The sequence below is a fragment of the Schistocerca serialis genome, unplaced genomic scaffold (genome assembly GCF_023864345.2).
Source record: "Schistocerca serialis cubense isolate TAMUIC-IGC-003099 unplaced genomic scaffold, iqSchSeri2.2 HiC_scaffold_942, whole genome shotgun sequence".
Taxonomy (NCBI): Eukaryota; Metazoa; Arthropoda; class Insecta; order Orthoptera; family Acrididae; genus Schistocerca; species Schistocerca serialis.
Genome location: NW_026048565.1, coordinates 1 through 17,367, shown reverse-complemented (window position 1 = coordinate 17,367; position 17,367 = coordinate 1). Strand labels below are relative to the sequence as shown.

At 53.5% G+C, this 17,367-nt stretch overlaps 39 non-coding genes across 39 annotated transcripts; 32 read left to right on the top strand and 7 right to left on the bottom strand.

The window, feature by feature from the left end:
• The first annotated feature begins 671 nt into the window (after positions 1–671).
• Positions 672–744, top strand: Trnam-cau (transfer RNA methionine (anticodon CAU)). The gene has a single exon. It is a non-coding gene; the product is annotated as a tRNA-Met (tRNA).
• Positions 745–1,066: 322 nt separating this feature from the next.
• Trnae-uuc (transfer RNA glutamic acid (anticodon UUC)) lies at positions 1,067–1,138 on the top strand. Its single transcript has one exon. It is a non-coding gene; the product is annotated as a tRNA-Glu (tRNA).
• A 296-nt stretch (positions 1,139–1,434) lies between these two features.
• On the top strand, positions 1,435–1,507 carry Trnak-uuu (transfer RNA lysine (anticodon UUU)). The gene has a single exon. It is a non-coding gene; the product is annotated as a tRNA-Lys (tRNA).
• A 139-nt stretch (positions 1,508–1,646) lies between these two features.
• Trnas-aga (transfer RNA serine (anticodon AGA)) lies at positions 1,647–1,728 on the top strand. The gene has a single exon. It is a non-coding gene; the product is annotated as a tRNA-Ser (tRNA).
• Positions 1,729–2,000: 272 nt separating this feature from the next.
• Positions 2,001–2,072, bottom strand: Trnag-ucc (transfer RNA glycine (anticodon UCC)). Its single transcript has one exon. It is a non-coding gene; the product is annotated as a tRNA-Gly (tRNA).
• An 813-nt stretch (positions 2,073–2,885) lies between these two features.
• On the top strand, positions 2,886–2,958 carry Trnam-cau (transfer RNA methionine (anticodon CAU)). The gene has a single exon. It is a non-coding gene; the product is annotated as a tRNA-Met (tRNA).
• Positions 2,959–3,280: 322 nt separating this feature from the next.
• On the top strand, positions 3,281–3,352 carry Trnae-uuc (transfer RNA glutamic acid (anticodon UUC)). The gene has a single exon. It is a non-coding gene; the product is annotated as a tRNA-Glu (tRNA).
• A 296-nt stretch (positions 3,353–3,648) lies between these two features.
• Positions 3,649–3,721, top strand: Trnak-uuu (transfer RNA lysine (anticodon UUU)). The gene has a single exon. It is a non-coding gene; the product is annotated as a tRNA-Lys (tRNA).
• A 139-nt stretch (positions 3,722–3,860) lies between these two features.
• Trnas-aga (transfer RNA serine (anticodon AGA)) lies at positions 3,861–3,942 on the top strand. Its single transcript has one exon. It is a non-coding gene; the product is annotated as a tRNA-Ser (tRNA).
• Positions 3,943–4,214: 272 nt separating this feature from the next.
• On the bottom strand, positions 4,215–4,286 carry Trnag-ucc (transfer RNA glycine (anticodon UCC)). The gene has a single exon. It is a non-coding gene; the product is annotated as a tRNA-Gly (tRNA).
• An 813-nt stretch (positions 4,287–5,099) lies between these two features.
• Trnam-cau (transfer RNA methionine (anticodon CAU)) lies at positions 5,100–5,172 on the top strand. The gene has a single exon. It is a non-coding gene; the product is annotated as a tRNA-Met (tRNA).
• A 322-nt stretch (positions 5,173–5,494) lies between these two features.
• Trnae-uuc (transfer RNA glutamic acid (anticodon UUC)) lies at positions 5,495–5,566 on the top strand. Its single transcript has one exon. It is a non-coding gene; the product is annotated as a tRNA-Glu (tRNA).
• A 296-nt stretch (positions 5,567–5,862) lies between these two features.
• Trnak-uuu (transfer RNA lysine (anticodon UUU)) lies at positions 5,863–5,935 on the top strand. The gene has a single exon. It is a non-coding gene; the product is annotated as a tRNA-Lys (tRNA).
• Positions 5,936–6,074: 139 nt separating this feature from the next.
• Positions 6,075–6,156, top strand: Trnas-aga (transfer RNA serine (anticodon AGA)). The gene has a single exon. It is a non-coding gene; the product is annotated as a tRNA-Ser (tRNA).
• Positions 6,157–6,428: 272 nt separating this feature from the next.
• Positions 6,429–6,500, bottom strand: Trnag-ucc (transfer RNA glycine (anticodon UCC)). The gene has a single exon. It is a non-coding gene; the product is annotated as a tRNA-Gly (tRNA).
• An 813-nt stretch (positions 6,501–7,313) lies between these two features.
• Trnam-cau (transfer RNA methionine (anticodon CAU)) lies at positions 7,314–7,386 on the top strand. Its single transcript has one exon. It is a non-coding gene; the product is annotated as a tRNA-Met (tRNA).
• Positions 7,387–7,708: 322 nt separating this feature from the next.
• On the top strand, positions 7,709–7,780 carry Trnae-uuc (transfer RNA glutamic acid (anticodon UUC)). Its single transcript has one exon. It is a non-coding gene; the product is annotated as a tRNA-Glu (tRNA).
• Positions 7,781–8,076: 296 nt separating this feature from the next.
• Trnak-uuu (transfer RNA lysine (anticodon UUU)) lies at positions 8,077–8,149 on the top strand. Its single transcript has one exon. It is a non-coding gene; the product is annotated as a tRNA-Lys (tRNA).
• A 139-nt stretch (positions 8,150–8,288) lies between these two features.
• Trnas-aga (transfer RNA serine (anticodon AGA)) lies at positions 8,289–8,370 on the top strand. Its single transcript has one exon. It is a non-coding gene; the product is annotated as a tRNA-Ser (tRNA).
• Positions 8,371–8,642: 272 nt separating this feature from the next.
• On the bottom strand, positions 8,643–8,714 carry Trnag-ucc (transfer RNA glycine (anticodon UCC)). The gene has a single exon. It is a non-coding gene; the product is annotated as a tRNA-Gly (tRNA).
• Positions 8,715–9,527: 813 nt separating this feature from the next.
• On the top strand, positions 9,528–9,600 carry Trnam-cau (transfer RNA methionine (anticodon CAU)). The gene has a single exon. It is a non-coding gene; the product is annotated as a tRNA-Met (tRNA).
• Positions 9,601–9,922: 322 nt separating this feature from the next.
• Positions 9,923–9,994, top strand: Trnae-uuc (transfer RNA glutamic acid (anticodon UUC)). The gene has a single exon. It is a non-coding gene; the product is annotated as a tRNA-Glu (tRNA).
• A 296-nt stretch (positions 9,995–10,290) lies between these two features.
• On the top strand, positions 10,291–10,363 carry Trnak-uuu (transfer RNA lysine (anticodon UUU)). Its single transcript has one exon. It is a non-coding gene; the product is annotated as a tRNA-Lys (tRNA).
• Positions 10,364–10,502: 139 nt separating this feature from the next.
• Trnas-aga (transfer RNA serine (anticodon AGA)) lies at positions 10,503–10,584 on the top strand. The gene has a single exon. It is a non-coding gene; the product is annotated as a tRNA-Ser (tRNA).
• A 272-nt stretch (positions 10,585–10,856) lies between these two features.
• On the bottom strand, positions 10,857–10,928 carry Trnag-ucc (transfer RNA glycine (anticodon UCC)). Its single transcript has one exon. It is a non-coding gene; the product is annotated as a tRNA-Gly (tRNA).
• An 813-nt stretch (positions 10,929–11,741) lies between these two features.
• Trnam-cau (transfer RNA methionine (anticodon CAU)) lies at positions 11,742–11,814 on the top strand. The gene has a single exon. It is a non-coding gene; the product is annotated as a tRNA-Met (tRNA).
• A 322-nt stretch (positions 11,815–12,136) lies between these two features.
• Positions 12,137–12,208, top strand: Trnae-uuc (transfer RNA glutamic acid (anticodon UUC)). Its single transcript has one exon. It is a non-coding gene; the product is annotated as a tRNA-Glu (tRNA).
• A 296-nt stretch (positions 12,209–12,504) lies between these two features.
• Positions 12,505–12,577, top strand: Trnak-uuu (transfer RNA lysine (anticodon UUU)). Its single transcript has one exon. It is a non-coding gene; the product is annotated as a tRNA-Lys (tRNA).
• Positions 12,578–12,716: 139 nt separating this feature from the next.
• On the top strand, positions 12,717–12,798 carry Trnas-aga (transfer RNA serine (anticodon AGA)). Its single transcript has one exon. It is a non-coding gene; the product is annotated as a tRNA-Ser (tRNA).
• Positions 12,799–13,070: 272 nt separating this feature from the next.
• Trnag-ucc (transfer RNA glycine (anticodon UCC)) lies at positions 13,071–13,142 on the bottom strand. Its single transcript has one exon. It is a non-coding gene; the product is annotated as a tRNA-Gly (tRNA).
• An 813-nt stretch (positions 13,143–13,955) lies between these two features.
• On the top strand, positions 13,956–14,028 carry Trnam-cau (transfer RNA methionine (anticodon CAU)). Its single transcript has one exon. It is a non-coding gene; the product is annotated as a tRNA-Met (tRNA).
• A 322-nt stretch (positions 14,029–14,350) lies between these two features.
• Trnae-uuc (transfer RNA glutamic acid (anticodon UUC)) lies at positions 14,351–14,422 on the top strand. Its single transcript has one exon. It is a non-coding gene; the product is annotated as a tRNA-Glu (tRNA).
• A 296-nt stretch (positions 14,423–14,718) lies between these two features.
• Trnak-uuu (transfer RNA lysine (anticodon UUU)) lies at positions 14,719–14,791 on the top strand. The gene has a single exon. It is a non-coding gene; the product is annotated as a tRNA-Lys (tRNA).
• Positions 14,792–14,930: 139 nt separating this feature from the next.
• Trnas-aga (transfer RNA serine (anticodon AGA)) lies at positions 14,931–15,012 on the top strand. Its single transcript has one exon. It is a non-coding gene; the product is annotated as a tRNA-Ser (tRNA).
• A 272-nt stretch (positions 15,013–15,284) lies between these two features.
• Positions 15,285–15,356, bottom strand: Trnag-ucc (transfer RNA glycine (anticodon UCC)). The gene has a single exon. It is a non-coding gene; the product is annotated as a tRNA-Gly (tRNA).
• An 813-nt stretch (positions 15,357–16,169) lies between these two features.
• Trnam-cau (transfer RNA methionine (anticodon CAU)) lies at positions 16,170–16,242 on the top strand. Its single transcript has one exon. It is a non-coding gene; the product is annotated as a tRNA-Met (tRNA).
• Positions 16,243–16,564: 322 nt separating this feature from the next.
• On the top strand, positions 16,565–16,636 carry Trnae-uuc (transfer RNA glutamic acid (anticodon UUC)). The gene has a single exon. It is a non-coding gene; the product is annotated as a tRNA-Glu (tRNA).
• Positions 16,637–16,932: 296 nt separating this feature from the next.
• Positions 16,933–17,005, top strand: Trnak-uuu (transfer RNA lysine (anticodon UUU)). Its single transcript has one exon. It is a non-coding gene; the product is annotated as a tRNA-Lys (tRNA).
• A 139-nt stretch (positions 17,006–17,144) lies between these two features.
• On the top strand, positions 17,145–17,226 carry Trnas-aga (transfer RNA serine (anticodon AGA)). The gene has a single exon. It is a non-coding gene; the product is annotated as a tRNA-Ser (tRNA).
• The last annotated feature ends 141 nt before the right edge of the window (positions 17,227–17,367 follow it).

Below are 17,367 nucleotides of genomic sequence, written 5' to 3'. Positions count from 1 at the left end.
TTGGGCAAGACTCGTCGCCGCGGCCGCAAGGTTACTCACACGATAGTGATGAGCGGTCGCTTTAAGGCAGTGTAGTGGGGGACTCCGCGTGTGTAGCACTTTTTTCGGCTGTATCCGGCGTCGTTGGGTGGCAATCCCACTTTCCCTGCAGACAGCTACTCTGGAATATGCTCGGGAAGCACGGCCGACCGCCCCCAACAAATGCAACTAAAAAAATGAGAACAACAACTAAAAAAGTGGTAGGTTGTTCGCCTACCACTCGGGCGGCCCGGGTTCGATTCCCGGCCGATGCATCGTTTTGCTGTTCTCGCTATAATGCTGCCGCGCCGATTGCTCGTTTGAGCTGCGTCAGCCTCAGGAATGTATAGCAGGATTCGCTGTGAGAAGAACCAAACACGCAGCACGCAAGAGACCGTACTTGGACGGACGCGTGCTATTTCTGAACTCTAGCGTCAGCCTGGCCCTACAGGCCGCTGTGTTCAGGTGCCGCAAGGGCGATGTACTGTAACCTCAGGCAGTGCTGCTTTCCGTTGAAAAAGCCGCGGCAGCAGTTTAATCTAGCAATTCGGGAAAGCACGTGTAGCAACACAACAGATTCTTGAGAAAGCGCAAACTGTCTATCTCTAATATGCGAGACTTACCAAGTTTCCTGGGACGTTGCTTGCAAACGTGCCTCGGTAGCGCAGTGGGTAGCGCGTAAGTCTCATAATCTTAAGGTCGTGAGTTCGATCCTCACCCGGGGCATTTAATTTGCTGTACATCATGGCTGAATTAACGGCGTTGCTGTTGCTAGGGAACGAACTGAATTGTCGTTTGTTATCCACAAGGAGCCCACGCCTCAGCGTTAAAATGTTTACATCCAGCTATGGCAAGGTACAGCTTTGACCTTTCTCCTCCCCTGTTGTGAGTAAAATATGATGCAAACTGCAATGAATTGTCAGTTTCGAGCTGTGCGCCATGCCAGTCTGCAAGCGCAAATATGCTCGCAAACAGAGAACACCACTAAGTCCGGATTCAGCACGAAAAGCGAGAGGAGAGGGAGTAAATCTGACGTTTATCGAGCAAATCCGGTGTGGTCTAGTGGCTAGGATACCTGGCTTTCACCCAGGAGGCCCGGGTTCGATTCCCGGTACCGGAAGGGAAGTTTTTGCGCACACGACCCTCCATGTTTTGGCCCTCCAACCCTCGTTTGTCGCCCTCCTTCCGGAGCTTCAACCGAGCGTAATCGGGGAAAACAGGCACGAGATGCAATTACTGTCAGCACCGGGGTAAAGGGAGAAGAGGCACTGGTCCGCTGTTGGGCTGCTACCAGCGTCAGTGGCAAGTCGGTGAAGTCGCCAGTTGCGCCAGAAGCCAGCAATTACCGTAGTACGCCTACACACGCGTTCCAGTTATTCACATTGCCTGCAGCTGCTCCATCCACAGCAAGCGTGAGCCCGGATAGCTCAGTCGGTAGAGCATTAGGCTTTTAACCTAAGGGTCCAGGGTTCGAGTCCCTGTCCGGGCGAAGATTTTAACGCTTCCGTGATGGCTCGTCTCGTAGCGCTGGTAGCCCTGCCGTAATCAGTGCACGGAGTTCGTTTCCTGTCAACATTCTGCGCAGAACGGTTTGATTTTTCACGATTCGAGGGGACTTTTGGCTGCGAGCAGTCGTGGCCGAGTGGTTAAGGCGTCTGACTAGAAATCAGATTCCCTCTGGGAGCGTAGGTTCGAGTCCTACCGACTGCGTCTCTTTTTTTTTTATTTTTTTGTTTAAGAAGAAGGAGCACAAAACTTCGCAGTTTGCCTGTACTTCGCTACACCTCACCTCTCACAGCCGTTTATATCGCCTGTCCTCTTGATAAGGGCGAATTCCAAGCGTCAGCTTTCGCGTCAGCCGAGCAAAGTCGGGACAAGTCGGGACATACTACAGGATGGCCTGGAGTGGAGCAACGACGGAAAGAAAACGTTAATGTAACAGCACGTGGCTCACATACTCAGACGTAAAAATTTGCGCCCGTTGCGGTGGCCGGGAATCGAACCCGGATCAACTGCTGGGAAGGCAACTATGCTCACCATTACACCACCACCGCACAGCCGCTGCTCGTAACGCCGCGCTGTGTCGGCTTCCCGCCCGCCGGCAGCGGCCCACGGTGATAGTAGCTGTAGGCGCTTTACGAGGTAGGAGGGTGCATCCACACGCGTTCGGGCAGCGCCTCCACGCACGCTGCGTCTTTGGGCAAGACTCGTCGCCGCGGCCGCAAGGTTACTCACACGATAGTGATGAGCGGTCGCTTTAAGGCAGTGTAGTGGGGGACTCCGCGTGTGTAGCACTTTTTTCGGCTGTATCCGGCGTCGTTGGGTGGCAATCCCACTTTCCCTGCAGACAGCTACTCTGGAATATGCTCGGGAAGCACGGCCGACCGCCCCCAACAAATGCAACTAAAAAAATGAGAACAACAACTAAAAAAGTGGTAGGTTGTTCGCCTACCACTCGGGCGGCCCGGGTTCGATTCCCGGCCGATGCATCGTTTTGCTGTTCTCGCTATAATGCTGCCGCGCCGATTGCTCGTTTGAGCTGCGTCAGCCTCAGGAATGTATAGCAGGATTCGCTGTGAGAAGAACCAAACACGCAGCACGCAAGAGACCGTACTTGGACGGACGCGTGCTATTTCTGAACTCTAGCGTCAGCCTGGCCCTACAGGCCGCTGTGTTCAGGTGCCGCAAGGGCGATGTACTGTAACCTCAGGCAGTGCTGCTTTCCGTTGAAAAAGCCGCGGCAGCAGTTTAATCTAGCAATTCGGGAAAGCACGTGTAGCAACACAACAGATTCTTGAGAAAGCGCAAACTGTCTATCTCTAATATGCGAGACTTACCAAGTTTCCTGGGACGTTGCTTGCAAACGTGCCTCGGTAGCGCAGTGGGTAGCGCGTAAGTCTCATAATCTTAAGGTCGTGAGTTCGATCCTCACCCGGGGCATTTAATTTGCTGTACATCATGGCTGAATTAACGGCGTTGCTGTTGCTAGGGAACGAACTGAATTGTCGTTTGTTATCCACAAGGAGCCCACGCCTCAGCGTTAAAATGTTTACATCCAGCTATGGCAAGGTACAGCTTTGACCTTTCTCCTCCCCTGTTGTGAGTAAAATATGATGCAAACTGCAATGAATTGTCAGTTTCGAGCTGTGCGCCATGCCAGTCTGCAAGCGCAAATATGCTCGCAAACAGAGAACACCACTAAGTCCGGATTCAGCACGAAAAGCGAGAGGAGAGGGAGTAAATCTGACGTTTATCGAGCAAATCCGGTGTGGTCTAGTGGCTAGGATACCTGGCTTTCACCCAGGAGGCCCGGGTTCGATTCCCGGTACCGGAAGGGAAGTTTTTGCGCACACGACCCTCCATGTTTTGGCCCTCCAACCCTCGTTTGTCGCCCTCCTTCCGGAGCTTCAACCGAGCGTAATCGGGGAAAACAGGCACGAGATGCAATTACTGTCAGCACCGGGGTAAAGGGAGAAGAGGCACTGGTCCGCTGTTGGGCTGCTACCAGCGTCAGTGGCAAGTCGGTGAAGTCGCCAGTTGCGCCAGAAGCCAGCAATTACCGTAGTACGCCTACACACGCGTTCCAGTTATTCACATTGCCTGCAGCTGCTCCATCCACAGCAAGCGTGAGCCCGGATAGCTCAGTCGGTAGAGCATTAGGCTTTTAACCTAAGGGTCCAGGGTTCGAGTCCCTGTCCGGGCGAAGATTTTAACGCTTCCGTAATGGCTCGTCTCGTAGCGCTGGTAGCCCTGCCGTAATCAGTGCACGGAGTTCGTTTCCTGTCAACATTCTGCGCAGAACGGTTTGATTTTTCACGATTCGAGGGGACTTTTGGCTGCGAGCAGTCGTGGCCGAGTGGTTAAGGCGTCTGACTAGAAATCAGATTCCCTCTGGGAGCGTAGGTTCGAGTCCTACCGACTGCGTCTCTTTTTTTTTTATTTTTTTGTTTAAGAAGAAGGAGCACAAAACTTCGCAGTTTGCCTGTACTTCGCTACACCTCACCTCTCACAGCCGTTTATATCGCCTGTCCTCTTGATAAGGGCGAATTCCAAGCGTCAGCTTTCGCGTCAGCCGAGCAAAGTCGGGACAAGTCGGGACATACTACAGGATGGCCTGGAGTGGAGCAACGACGGAAAGAAAACGTTAATGTAACAGCACGTGGCTCACATACTCAGACGTAAAAATTTGCGCCCGTTGCGGTGGCCGGGAATCGAACCCGGATCAACTGCTGGGAAGGCAACTATGCTCACCATTACACCACCACCGCACAGCCGCTGCTCGTAACGCCGCGCTGTGTCGGCTTCCCGCCCGCCGGCAGCGGCCCACGGTGATAGTAGCTGTAGGCGCTTTACGAGGTAGGAGGGTGCATCCACACGCGTTCGGGCAGCGCCTCCACGCACGCTGCGTCTTTGGGCAAGACTCGTCGCCGCGGCCGCAAGGTTACTCACACGATAGTGATGAGCGGTCGCTTTAAGGCAGTGTAGTGGGGGACTCCGCGTGTGTAGCACTTTTTTCGGCTGTATCCGGCGTCGTTGGGTGGCAATCCCACTTTCCCTGCAGACAGCTACTCTGGAATATGCTCGGGAAGCACGGCCGACCGCCCCCAACAAATGCAACTAAAAAAATGAGAACAACAACTAAAAAAGTGGTAGGTTGTTCGCCTACCACTCGGGCGGCCCGGGTTCGATTCCCGGCCGATGCATCGTTTTGCTGTTCTCGCTATAATGCTGCCGCGCCGATTGCTCGTTTGAGCTGCGTCAGCCTCAGGAATGTATAGCAGGATTCGCTGTGAGAAGAACCAAACACGCAGCACGCAAGAGACCGTACTTGGACGGACGCGTGCTATTTCTGAACTCTAGCGTCAGCCTGGCCCTACAGGCCGCTGTGTTCAGGTGCCGCAAGGGCGATGTACTGTAACCTCAGGCAGTGCTGCTTTCCGTTGAAAAAGCCGCGGCAGCAGTTTAATCTAGCAATTCGGGAAAGCACGTGTAGCAACACAACAGATTCTTGAGAAAGCGCAAACTGTCTATCTCTAATATGCGAGACTTACCAAGTTTCCTGGGACGTTGCTTGCAAACGTGCCTCGGTAGCGCAGTGGGTAGCGCGTAAGTCTCATAATCTTAAGGTCGTGAGTTCGATCCTCACCCGGGGCATTTAATTTGCTGTACATCATGGCTGAATTAACGGCGTTGCTGTTGCTAGGGAACGAACTGAATTGTCGTTTGTTATCCACAAGGAGCCCACGCCTCAGCGTTAAAATGTTTACATCCAGCTATGGCAAGGTACAGCTTTGACCTTTCTCCTCCCCTGTTGTGAGTAAAATATGATGCAAACTGCAATGAATTGTCAGTTTCGAGCTGTGCGCCATGCCAGTCTGCAAGCGCAAATATGCTCGCAAACAGAGAACACCACTAAGTCCGGATTCAGCACGAAAAGCGAGAGGAGAGGGAGTAAATCTGACGTTTATCGAGCAAATCCGGTGTGGTCTAGTGGCTAGGATACCTGGCTTTCACCCAGGAGGCCCGGGTTCGATTCCCGGTACCGGAAGGGAAGTTTTTGCGCACACGACCCTCCATGTTTTGGCCCTCCAACCCTCGTTTGTCGCCCTCCTTCCGGAGCTTCAACCGAGCGTAATCGGGGAAAACAGGCACGAGATGCAATTACTGTCAGCACCGGGGTAAAGGGAGAAGAGGCACTGGTCCGCTGTTGGGCTGCTACCAGCGTCAGTGGCAAGTCGGTGAAGTCGCCAGTTGCGCCAGAAGCCAGCAATTACCGTAGTACGCCTACACACGCGTTCCAGTTATTCACATTGCCTGCAGCTGCTCCATCCACAGCAAGCGTGAGCCCGGATAGCTCAGTCGGTAGAGCATTAGGCTTTTAACCTAAGGGTCCAGGGTTCGAGTCCCTGTCCGGGCGAAGATTTTAACGCTTCCGTAATGGCTCGTCTCGTAGCGCTGGTAGCCCTGCCGTAATCAGTGCACGGAGTTCGTTTCCTGTCAACATTCTGCGCAGAACGGTTTGATTTTTCACGATTCGAGGGGACTTTTGGCTGCGAGCAGTCGTGGCCGAGTGGTTAAGGCGTCTGACTAGAAATCAGATTCCCTCTGGGAGCGTAGGTTCGAGTCCTACCGACTGCGTCTCTTTTTTTTTTATTTTTTTGTTTAAGAAGAAGGAGCACAAAACTTCGCAGTTTGCCTGTACTTCGCTACACCTCACCTCTCACAGCCGTTTATATCGCCTGTCCTCTTGATAAGGGCGAATTCCAAGCGTCAGCTTTCGCGTCAGCCGAGCAAAGTCGGGACAAGTCGGGACATACTACAGGATGGCCTGGAGTGGAGCAACGACGGAAAGAAAACGTTAATGTAACAGCACGTGGCTCACATACTCAGACGTAAAAATTTGCGCCCGTTGCGGTGGCCGGGAATCGAACCCGGATCAACTGCTGGGAAGGCAACTATGCTCACCATTACACCACCACCGCACAGCCGCTGCTCGTAACGCCGCGCTGTGTCGGCTTCCCGCCCGCCGGCAGCGGCCCACGGTGATAGTAGCTGTAGGCGCTTTACGAGGTAGGAGGGTGCATCCACACGCGTTCGGGCAGCGCCTCCACGCACGCTGCGTCTTTGGGCAAGACTCGTCGCCGCGGCCGCAAGGTTACTCACACGATAGTGATGAGCGGTCGCTTTAAGGCAGTGTAGTGGGGGACTCCGCGTGTGTAGCACTTTTTTCGGCTGTATCCGGCGTCGTTGGGTGGCAATCCCACTTTCCCTGCAGACAGCTACTCTGGAATATGCTCGGGAAGCACGGCCGACCGCCCCCAACAAATGCAACTAAAAAAATGAGAACAACAACTAAAAAAGTGGTAGGTTGTTCGCCTACCACTCGGGCGGCCCGGGTTCGATTCCCGGCCGATGCATCGTTTTGCTGTTCTCGCTATAATGCTGCCGCGCCGATTGCTCGTTTGAGCTGCGTCAGCCTCAGGAATGTATAGCAGGATTCGCTGTGAGAAGAACCAAACACGCAGCACGCAAGAGACCGTACTTGGACGGACGCGTGCTATTTCTGAACTCTAGCGTCAGCCTGGCCCTACAGGCCGCTGTGTTCAGGTGCCGCAAGGGCGATGTACTGTAACCTCAGGCAGTGCTGCTTTCCGTTGAAAAAGCCGCGGCAGCAGTTTAATCTAGCAATTCGGGAAAGCACGTGTAGCAACACAACAGATTCTTGAGAAAGCGCAAACTGTCTATCTCTAATATGCGAGACTTACCAAGTTTCCTGGGACGTTGCTTGCAAACGTGCCTCGGTAGCGCAGTGGGTAGCGCGTAAGTCTCATAATCTTAAGGTCGTGAGTTCGATCCTCACCCGGGGCATTTAATTTGCTGTACATCATGGCTGAATTAACGGCGTTGCTGTTGCTAGGGAACGAACTGAATTGTCGTTTGTTATCCACAAGGAGCCCACGCCTCAGCGTTAAAATGTTTACATCCAGCTATGGCAAGGTACAGCTTTGACCTTTCTCCTCCCCTGTTGTGAGTAAAATATGATGCAAACTGCAATGAATTGTCAGTTTCGAGCTGTGCGCCATGCCAGTCTGCAAGCGCAAATATGCTCGCAAACAGAGAACACCACTAAGTCCGGATTCAGCACGAAAAGCGAGAGGAGAGGGAGTAAATCTGACGTTTATCGAGCAAATCCGGTGTGGTCTAGTGGCTAGGATACCTGGCTTTCACCCAGGAGGCCCGGGTTCGATTCCCGGTACCGGAAGGGAAGTTTTTGCGCACACGACCCTCCATGTTTTGGCCCTCCAACCCTCGTTTGTCGCCCTCCTTCCGGAGCTTCAACCGAGCGTAATCGGGGAAAACAGGCACGAGATGCAATTACTGTCAGCACCGGGGTAAAGGGAGAAGAGGCACTGGTCCGCTGTTGGGCTGCTACCAGCGTCAGTGGCAAGTCGGTGAAGTCGCCAGTTGCGCCAGAAGCCAGCAATTACCGTAGTACGCCTACACACGCGTTCCAGTTATTCACATTGCCTGCAGCTGCTCCATCCACAGCAAGCGTGAGCCCGGATAGCTCAGTCGGTAGAGCATTAGGCTTTTAACCTAAGGGTCCAGGGTTCGAGTCCCTGTCCGGGCGAAGATTTTAACGCTTCCGTAATGGCTCGTCTCGTAGCGCTGGTAGCCCTGCCGTAATCAGTGCACGGAGTTCGTTTCCTGTCAACATTCTGCGCAGAACGGTTTGATTTTTCACGATTCGAGGGGACTTTTGGCTGCGAGCAGTCGTGGCCGAGTGGTTAAGGCGTCTGACTAGAAATCAGATTCCCTCTGGGAGCGTAGGTTCGAGTCCTACCGACTGCGTCTCTTTTTTTTTTATTTTTTTGTTTAAGAAGAAGGAGCACAAAACTTCGCAGTTTGCCTGTACTTCGCTACACCTCACCTCTCACAGCCGTTTATATCGCCTGTCCTCTTGATAAGGGCGAATTCCAAGCGTCAGCTTTCGCGTCAGCCGAGCAAAGTCGGGACAAGTCGGGACATACTACAGGATGGCCTGGAGTGGAGCAACGACGGAAAGAAAACGTTAATGTAACAGCACGTGGCTCACATACTCAGACGTAAAAATTTGCGCCCGTTGCGGTGGCCGGGAATCGAACCCGGATCAACTGCTGGGAAGGCAACTATGCTCACCATTACACCACCACCGCACAGCCGCTGCTCGTAACGCCGCGCTGTGTCGGCTTCCCGCCCGCCGGCAGCGGCCCACGGTGATAGTAGCTGTAGGCGCTTTACGAGGTAGGAGGGTGCATCCACACGCGTTCGGGCAGCGCCTCCACGCACGCTGCGTCTTTGGGCAAGACTCGTCGCCGCGGCCGCAAGGTTACTCACACGATAGTGATGAGCGGTCGCTTTAAGGCAGTGTAGTGGGGGACTCCGCGTGTGTAGCACTTTTTTCGGCTGTATCCGGCGTCGTTGGGTGGCAATCCCACTTTCCCTGCAGACAGCTACTCTGGAATATGCTCGGGAAGCACGGCCGACCGCCCCCAACAAATGCAACTAAAAAAATGAGAACAACAACTAAAAAAGTGGTAGGTTGTTCGCCTACCACTCGGGCGGCCCGGGTTCGATTCCCGGCCGATGCATCGTTTTGCTGTTCTCGCTATAATGCTGCCGCGCCGATTGCTCGTTTGAGCTGCGTCAGCCTCAGGAATGTATAGCAGGATTCGCTGTGAGAAGAACCAAACACGCAGCACGCAAGAGACCGTACTTGGACGGACGCGTGCTATTTCTGAACTCTAGCGTCAGCCTGGCCCTACAGGCCGCTGTGTTCAGGTGCCGCAAGGGCGATGTACTGTAACCTCAGGCAGTGCTGCTTTCCGTTGAAAAAGCCGCGGCAGCAGTTTAATCTAGCAATTCGGGAAAGCACGTGTAGCAACACAACAGATTCTTGAGAAAGCGCAAACTGTCTATCTCTAATATGCGAGACTTACCAAGTTTCCTGGGACGTTGCTTGCAAACGTGCCTCGGTAGCGCAGTGGGTAGCGCGTAAGTCTCATAATCTTAAGGTCGTGAGTTCGATCCTCACCCGGGGCATTTAATTTGCTGTACATCATGGCTGAATTAACGGCGTTGCTGTTGCTAGGGAACGAACTGAATTGTCGTTTGTTATCCACAAGGAGCCCACGCCTCAGCGTTAAAATGTTTACATCCAGCTATGGCAAGGTACAGCTTTGACCTTTCTCCTCCCCTGTTGTGAGTAAAATATGATGCAAACTGCAATGAATTGTCAGTTTCGAGCTGTGCGCCATGCCAGTCTGCAAGCGCAAATATGCTCGCAAACAGAGAACACCACTAAGTCCGGATTCAGCACGAAAAGCGAGAGGAGAGGGAGTAAATCTGACGTTTATCGAGCAAATCCGGTGTGGTCTAGTGGCTAGGATACCTGGCTTTCACCCAGGAGGCCCGGGTTCGATTCCCGGTACCGGAAGGGAAGTTTTTGCGCACACGACCCTCCATGTTTTGGCCCTCCAACCCTCGTTTGTCGCCCTCCTTCCGGAGCTTCAACCGAGCGTAATCGGGGAAAACAGGCACGAGATGCAATTACTGTCAGCACCGGGGTAAAGGGAGAAGAGGCACTGGTCCGCTGTTGGGCTGCTACCAGCGTCAGTGGCAAGTCGGTGAAGTCGCCAGTTGCGCCAGAAGCCAGCAATTACCGTAGTACGCCTACACACGCGTTCCAGTTATTCACATTGCCTGCAGCTGCTCCATCCACAGCAAGCGTGAGCCCGGATAGCTCAGTCGGTAGAGCATTAGGCTTTTAACCTAAGGGTCCAGGGTTCGAGTCCCTGTCCGGGCGAAGATTTTAACGCTTCCGTAATGGCTCGTCTCGTAGCGCTGGTAGCCCTGCCGTAATCAGTGCACGGAGTTCGTTTCCTGTCAACATTCTGCGCAGAACGGTTTGATTTTTCACGATTCGAGGGGACTTTTGGCTGCGAGCAGTCGTGGCCGAGTGGTTAAGGCGTCTGACTAGAAATCAGATTCCCTCTGGGAGCGTAGGTTCGAGTCCTACCGACTGCGTCTCTTTTTTTTTTATTTTTTTGTTTAAGAAGAAGGAGCACAAAACTTCGCAGTTTGCCTGTACTTCGCTACACCTCACCTCTCACAGCCGTTTATATCGCCTGTCCTCTTGATAAGGGCGAATTCCAAGCGTCAGCTTTCGCGTCAGCCGAGCAAAGTCGGGACAAGTCGGGACATACTACAGGATGGCCTGGAGTGGAGCAACGACGGAAAGAAAACGTTAATGTAACAGCACGTGGCTCACATACTCAGACGTAAAAATTTGCGCCCGTTGCGGTGGCCGGGAATCGAACCCGGATCAACTGCTGGGAAGGCAACTATGCTCACCATTACACCACCACCGCACAGCCGCTGCTCGTAACGCCGCGCTGTGTCGGCTTCCCGCCCGCCGGCAGCGGCCCACGGTGATAGTAGCTGTAGGCGCTTTACGAGGTAGGAGGGTGCATCCACACGCGTTCGGGCAGCGCCTCCACGCACGCTGCGTCTTTGGGCAAGACTCGTCGCCGCGGCCGCAAGGTTACTCACACGATAGTGATGAGCGGTCGCTTTAAGGCAGTGTAGTGGGGGACTCCGCGTGTGTAGCACTTTTTTCGGCTGTATCCGGCGTCGTTGGGTGGCAATCCCACTTTCCCTGCAGACAGCTACTCTGGAATATGCTCGGGAAGCACGGCCGACCGCCCCCAACAAATGCAACTAAAAAAATGAGAACAACAACTAAAAAAGTGGTAGGTTGTTCGCCTACCACTCGGGCGGCCCGGGTTCGATTCCCGGCCGATGCATCGTTTTGCTGTTCTCGCTATAATGCTGCCGCGCCGATTGCTCGTTTGAGCTGCGTCAGCCTCAGGAATGTATAGCAGGATTCGCTGTGAGAAGAACCAAACACGCAGCACGCAAGAGACCGTACTTGGACGGACGCGTGCTATTTCTGAACTCTAGCGTCAGCCTGGCCCTACAGGCCGCTGTGTTCAGGTGCCGCAAGGGCGATGTACTGTAACCTCAGGCAGTGCTGCTTTCCGTTGAAAAAGCCGCGGCAGCAGTTTAATCTAGCAATTCGGGAAAGCACGTGTAGCAACACAACAGATTCTTGAGAAAGCGCAAACTGTCTATCTCTAATATGCGAGACTTACCAAGTTTCCTGGGACGTTGCTTGCAAACGTGCCTCGGTAGCGCAGTGGGTAGCGCGTAAGTCTCATAATCTTAAGGTCGTGAGTTCGATCCTCACCCGGGGCATTTAATTTGCTGTACATCATGGCTGAATTAACGGCGTTGCTGTTGCTAGGGAACGAACTGAATTGTCGTTTGTTATCCACAAGGAGCCCACGCCTCAGCGTTAAAATGTTTACATCCAGCTATGGCAAGGTACAGCTTTGACCTTTCTCCTCCCCTGTTGTGAGTAAAATATGATGCAAACTGCAATGAATTGTCAGTTTCGAGCTGTGCGCCATGCCAGTCTGCAAGCGCAAATATGCTCGCAAACAGAGAACACCACTAAGTCCGGATTCAGCACGAAAAGCGAGAGGAGAGGGAGTAAATCTGACGTTTATCGAGCAAATCCGGTGTGGTCTAGTGGCTAGGATACCTGGCTTTCACCCAGGAGGCCCGGGTTCGATTCCCGGTACCGGAAGGGAAGTTTTTGCGCACACGACCCTCCATGTTTTGGCCCTCCAACCCTCGTTTGTCGCCCTCCTTCCGGAGCTTCAACCGAGCGTAATCGGGGAAAACAGGCACGAGATGCAATTACTGTCAGCACCGGGGTAAAGGGAGAAGAGGCACTGGTCCGCTGTTGGGCTGCTACCAGCGTCAGTGGCAAGTCGGTGAAGTCGCCAGTTGCGCCAGAAGCCAGCAATTACCGTAGTACGCCTACACACGCGTTCCAGTTATTCACATTGCCTGCAGCTGCTCCATCCACAGCAAGCGTGAGCCCGGATAGCTCAGTCGGTAGAGCATTAGGCTTTTAACCTAAGGGTCCAGGGTTCGAGTCCCTGTCCGGGCGAAGATTTTAACGCTTCCGTAATGGCTCGTCTCGTAGCGCTGGTAGCCCTGCCGTAATCAGTGCACGGAGTTCGTTTCCTGTCAACATTCTGCGCAGAACGGTTTGATTTTTCACGATTCGAGGGGACTTTTGGCTGCGAGCAGTCGTGGCCGAGTGGTTAAGGCGTCTGACTAGAAATCAGATTCCCTCTGGGAGCGTAGGTTCGAGTCCTACCGACTGCGTCTCTTTTTTTTTTATTTTTTTGTTTAAGAAGAAGGAGCACAAAACTTCGCAGTTTGCCTGTACTTCGCTACACCTCACCTCTCACAGCCGTTTATATCGCCTGTCCTCTTGATAAGGGCGAATTCCAAGCGTCAGCTTTCGCGTCAGCCGAGCAAAGTCGGGACAAGTCGGGACATACTACAGGATGGCCTGGAGTGGAGCAACGACGGAAAGAAAACGTTAATGTAACAGCACGTGGCTCACATACTCAGACGTAAAAATTTGCGCCCGTTGCGGTGGCCGGGAATCGAACCCGGATCAACTGCTGGGAAGGCAACTATGCTCACCATTACACCACCACCGCACAGCCGCTGCTCGTAACGCCGCGCTGTGTCGGCTTCCCGCCCGCCGGCAGCGGCCCACGGTGATAGTAGCTGTAGGCGCTTTACGAGGTAGGAGGGTGCATCCACACGCGTTCGGGCAGCGCCTCCACGCACGCTGCGTCTTTGGGCAAGACTCGTCGCCGCGGCCGCAAGGTTACTCACACGATAGTGATGAGCGGTCGCTTTAAGGCAGTGTAGTGGGGGACTCCGCGTGTGTAGCACTTTTTTCGGCTGTATCCGGCGTCGTTGGGTGGCAATCCCACTTTCCCTGCAGACAGCTACTCTGGAATATGCTCGGGAAGCACGGCCGACCGCCCCCAACAAATGCAACTAAAAAAATGAGAACAACAACTAAAAAAGTGGTAGGTTGTTCGCCTACCACTCGGGCGGCCCGGGTTCGATTCCCGGCCGATGCATCGTTTTGCTGTTCTCGCTATAATGCTGCCGCGCCGATTGCTCGTTTGAGCTGCGTCAGCCTCAGGAATGTATAGCAGGATTCGCTGTGAGAAGAACCAAACACGCAGCACGCAAGAGACCGTACTTGGACGGACGCGTGCTATTTCTGAACTCTAGCGTCAGCCTGGCCCTACAGGCCGCTGTGTTCAGGTGCCGCAAGGGCGATGTACTGTAACCTCAGGCAGTGCTGCTTTCCGTTGAAAAAGCCGCGGCAGCAGTTTAATCTAGCAATTCGGGAAAGCACGTGTAGCAACACAACAGATTCTTGAGAAAGCGCAAACTGTCTATCTCTAATATGCGAGACTTACCAAGTTTCCTGGGACGTTGCTTGCAAACGTGCCTCGGTAGCGCAGTGGGTAGCGCGTAAGTCTCATAATCTTAAGGTCGTGAGTTCGATCCTCACCCGGGGCATTTAATTTGCTGTACATCATGGCTGAATTAACGGCGTTGCTGTTGCTAGGGAACGAACTGAATTGTCGTTTGTTATCCACAAGGAGCCCACGCCTCAGCGTTAAAATGTTTACATCCAGCTATGGCAAGGTACAGCTTTGACCTTTCTCCTCCCCTGTTGTGAGTAAAATATGATGCAAACTGCAATGAATTGTCAGTTTCGAGCTGTGCGCCATGCCAGTCTGCAAGCGCAAATATGCTCGCAAACAGAGAACACCACTAAGTCCGGATTCAGCACGAAAAGCGAGAGGAGAGGGAGTAAATCTGACGTTTATCGAGCAAATCCGGTGTGGTCTAGTGGCTAGGATACCTGGCTTTCACCCAGGAGGCCCGGGTTCGATTCCCGGTACCGGAAGGGAAGTTTTTGCGCACACGACCCTCCATGTTTTGGCCCTCCAACCCTCGTTTGTCGCCCTCCTTCCGGAGCTTCAACCGAGCGTAATCGGGGAAAACAGGCACGAGATGCAATTACTGTCAGCACCGGGGTAAAGGGAGAAGAGGCACTGGTCCGCTGTTGGGCTGCTACCAGCGTCAGTGGCAAGTCGGTGAAGTCGCCAGTTGCGCCAGAAGCCAGCAATTACCGTAGTACGCCTACACACGCGTTCCAGTTATTCACATTGCCTGCAGCTGCTCCATCCACAGCAAGCGTGAGCCCGGATAGCTCAGTCGGTAGAGCATTAGGCTTTTAACCTAAGGGTCCAGGGTTCGAGTCCCTGTCCGGGCGAAGATTTTAACGCTTCCGTAATGGCTCGTCTCGTAGCGCTGGTAGCCCTGCCGTAATCAGTGCACGGAGTTCGTTTCCTGTCAACATTCTGCGCAGAACGGTTTGATTTTTCACGATTCGAGGGGACTTTTGGCTGCGAGCAGTCGTGGCCGAGTGGTTAAGGCGTCTGACTAGAAATCAGATTCCCTCTGGGAGCGTAGGTTCGAGTCCTACCGACTGCGTCTCTTTTTTTTTTATTTTTTTGTTTAAGAAGAAGGAGCACAAAACTTCGCAGTTTGCCTGTACTTCGCTACACCTCACCTCTCACAGCCGTTTATATCGCCTGTCCTCTTGATAAGGGCGAATTCCAAGCGTCAGCTTTCGCGTCAGCCGAGCAAAGTCGGGACAAGTCGGGACATACTACAGGATGGCCTGGAGTGGAGCAACGACGGAAAGAAAACGTTAATGTAACAGCACGTGGCTCACATACTCAGACGTAAAAATTTGCGCCCGTTGCGGTGGCCGGGAATCGAACCCGGATCAACTGCTGGGAAGGCAACTATGCTCACCATTACACCACCACCGCACAGCCGCTGCTCGTAACGCCGCGCTGTGTCGGCTTCCCGCCCGCCGGCAGCGGCCCACGGTGATAGTAGCTGTAGGCGCTTTACGAGGTAGGAGGGTGCATCCACACGCGTTCGGGCAGCGCCTCCACGCACGCTGCGTCTTTGGGCAAGACTCGTCGCCGCGGCCGCAAGGTTACTCACACGATAGTGATGAGCGGTCGCTTTAAGGCAGTGTAGTGGGGGACTCCGCGTGTGTAGCACTTTTTTCGGCTGTATCCGGCGTCGTTGGGTGGCAATCCCACTTTCCCTGCAGACAGCTACTCTGGAATATGCTCGGGAAGCACGGCCGACCGCCCCCAACAAATGCAACTAAAAAAATGAGAACAACAACTAAAAAAGTGGTAGGTTGTTCGCCTACCACTCGGGCGGCCCGGGTTCGATTCCCGGCCGATGCATCGTTTTGCTGTTCTCGCTATAATGCTGCCGCGCCGATTGCTCGTTTGAGCTGCGTCAGCCTCAGGAATGTATAGCAGGATTCGCTGTGAGAAGAACCAAACACGCAGCACGCAAGAGACCGTACTTGGACGGACGCGTGCTATTTCTGAACTCTAGCGTCAGCCTGGCCCTACAGGCCGCTGTGTTCAGGTGCCGCAAGGGCGATGTACTGTAACCTCAGGCAGTGCTGCTTTCCGTTGAAAAAGCCGCGGCAGCAGTTTAATCTAGCAATTCGGGAAAGCACGTGTAGCAACACAACAGATTCTTGAGAAAGCGCAAACTGTCTATCTCTAATATGCGAGACTTACCAAGTTTCCTGGGACGTTGCTTGCAAACGTGCCTCGGTAGCGCAGTGGGTAGCGCGTAAGTCTCATAATCTTAAGGTCGTGAGTTCGATCCTCACCCGGGGCATTTAATTTGCTGTACATCATGGCTGAATTAACGGCGTTGCTGTTGCTAGGGAACGAACTGAATTGTCGTTTGTTATCCACAAGGAGCCCACGCCTCAGCGTTAAAATGTTTACATCCAGCTATGGCAAGGTACAGCTTTGACCTTTCTCCTCCCCTGTTGTGAGTAAAATATGATGCAAACTGCAATGAATTGTCAGTTTCGAGCTGTGCGCCATGCCAGTCTGCAAGCGCAAATATGCTCGCAAACAGAGAACACCACTAAGTCCGGATTCAGCACGAAAAGCGAGAGGAGAGGGAGTAAATCTGACGTTTATCGAGCAAATCCGGTGTGGTCTAGTGGCTAGGATACCTGGCTTTCACCCAGGAGGCCCGGGTTCGATTCCCGGTACCGGAAGGGAAGTTTTTGCGCACACGACCCTCCATGTTTTGGCCCTCCAACCCTCGTTTGTCGCCCTCCTTCCGGAGCTTCAACCGAGCGTAATCGGGGAAAACAGGCACGAGATGCAATTACTGTCAGCACCGGGGTAAAGGGAGAAGAGGCACTGGTCCGCTGTTGGGCTGCTACCAGCGTCAGTGGCAAGTCGGTGAAGTCGCCAGTTGCGCCAGAAGCCAGCAATTACCGTAGTACGCCTACACACGCGTTCCAGTTATTCACATTGCCTGCAGCTGCTCCATCCACAGCAAGCGTGAGCCCGGATAGCTCAGTCGGTAGAGCATTAGGCTTTTAACCTAAGGGTCCAGGGTTCGAGTCCCTGTCCGGGCGAAGATTTTAACGCTTCCGTAATGGCTCGTCTCGTAGCGCTGGTAGCCCTGCCGTAATCAGTGCACGGAGTTCGTTTCCTGTCAACATTCTGCGCAGAACGGTTTGATTTTTCACGATTCGAGGGGACTTTTGGCTGCGAGCAGTCGTGGCCGAGTGGTTAAGGCGTCTGACTAGAAATCAGATTCCCTCTGGGAGCGTAGGTTCGAGTCCTACCGACTGCGTCTCTTTTTTTTTTATTTTTTTGTTTAAGAAGAAGGAGCACAAAACTTCGCAGTTTGCCTGTACTTCGCTACACCTCACCTCTCACAGCCGTTTATATCGCCTGTCCTCTTGATAAGGGCGAATTCCAAGCGTCAGCTTTC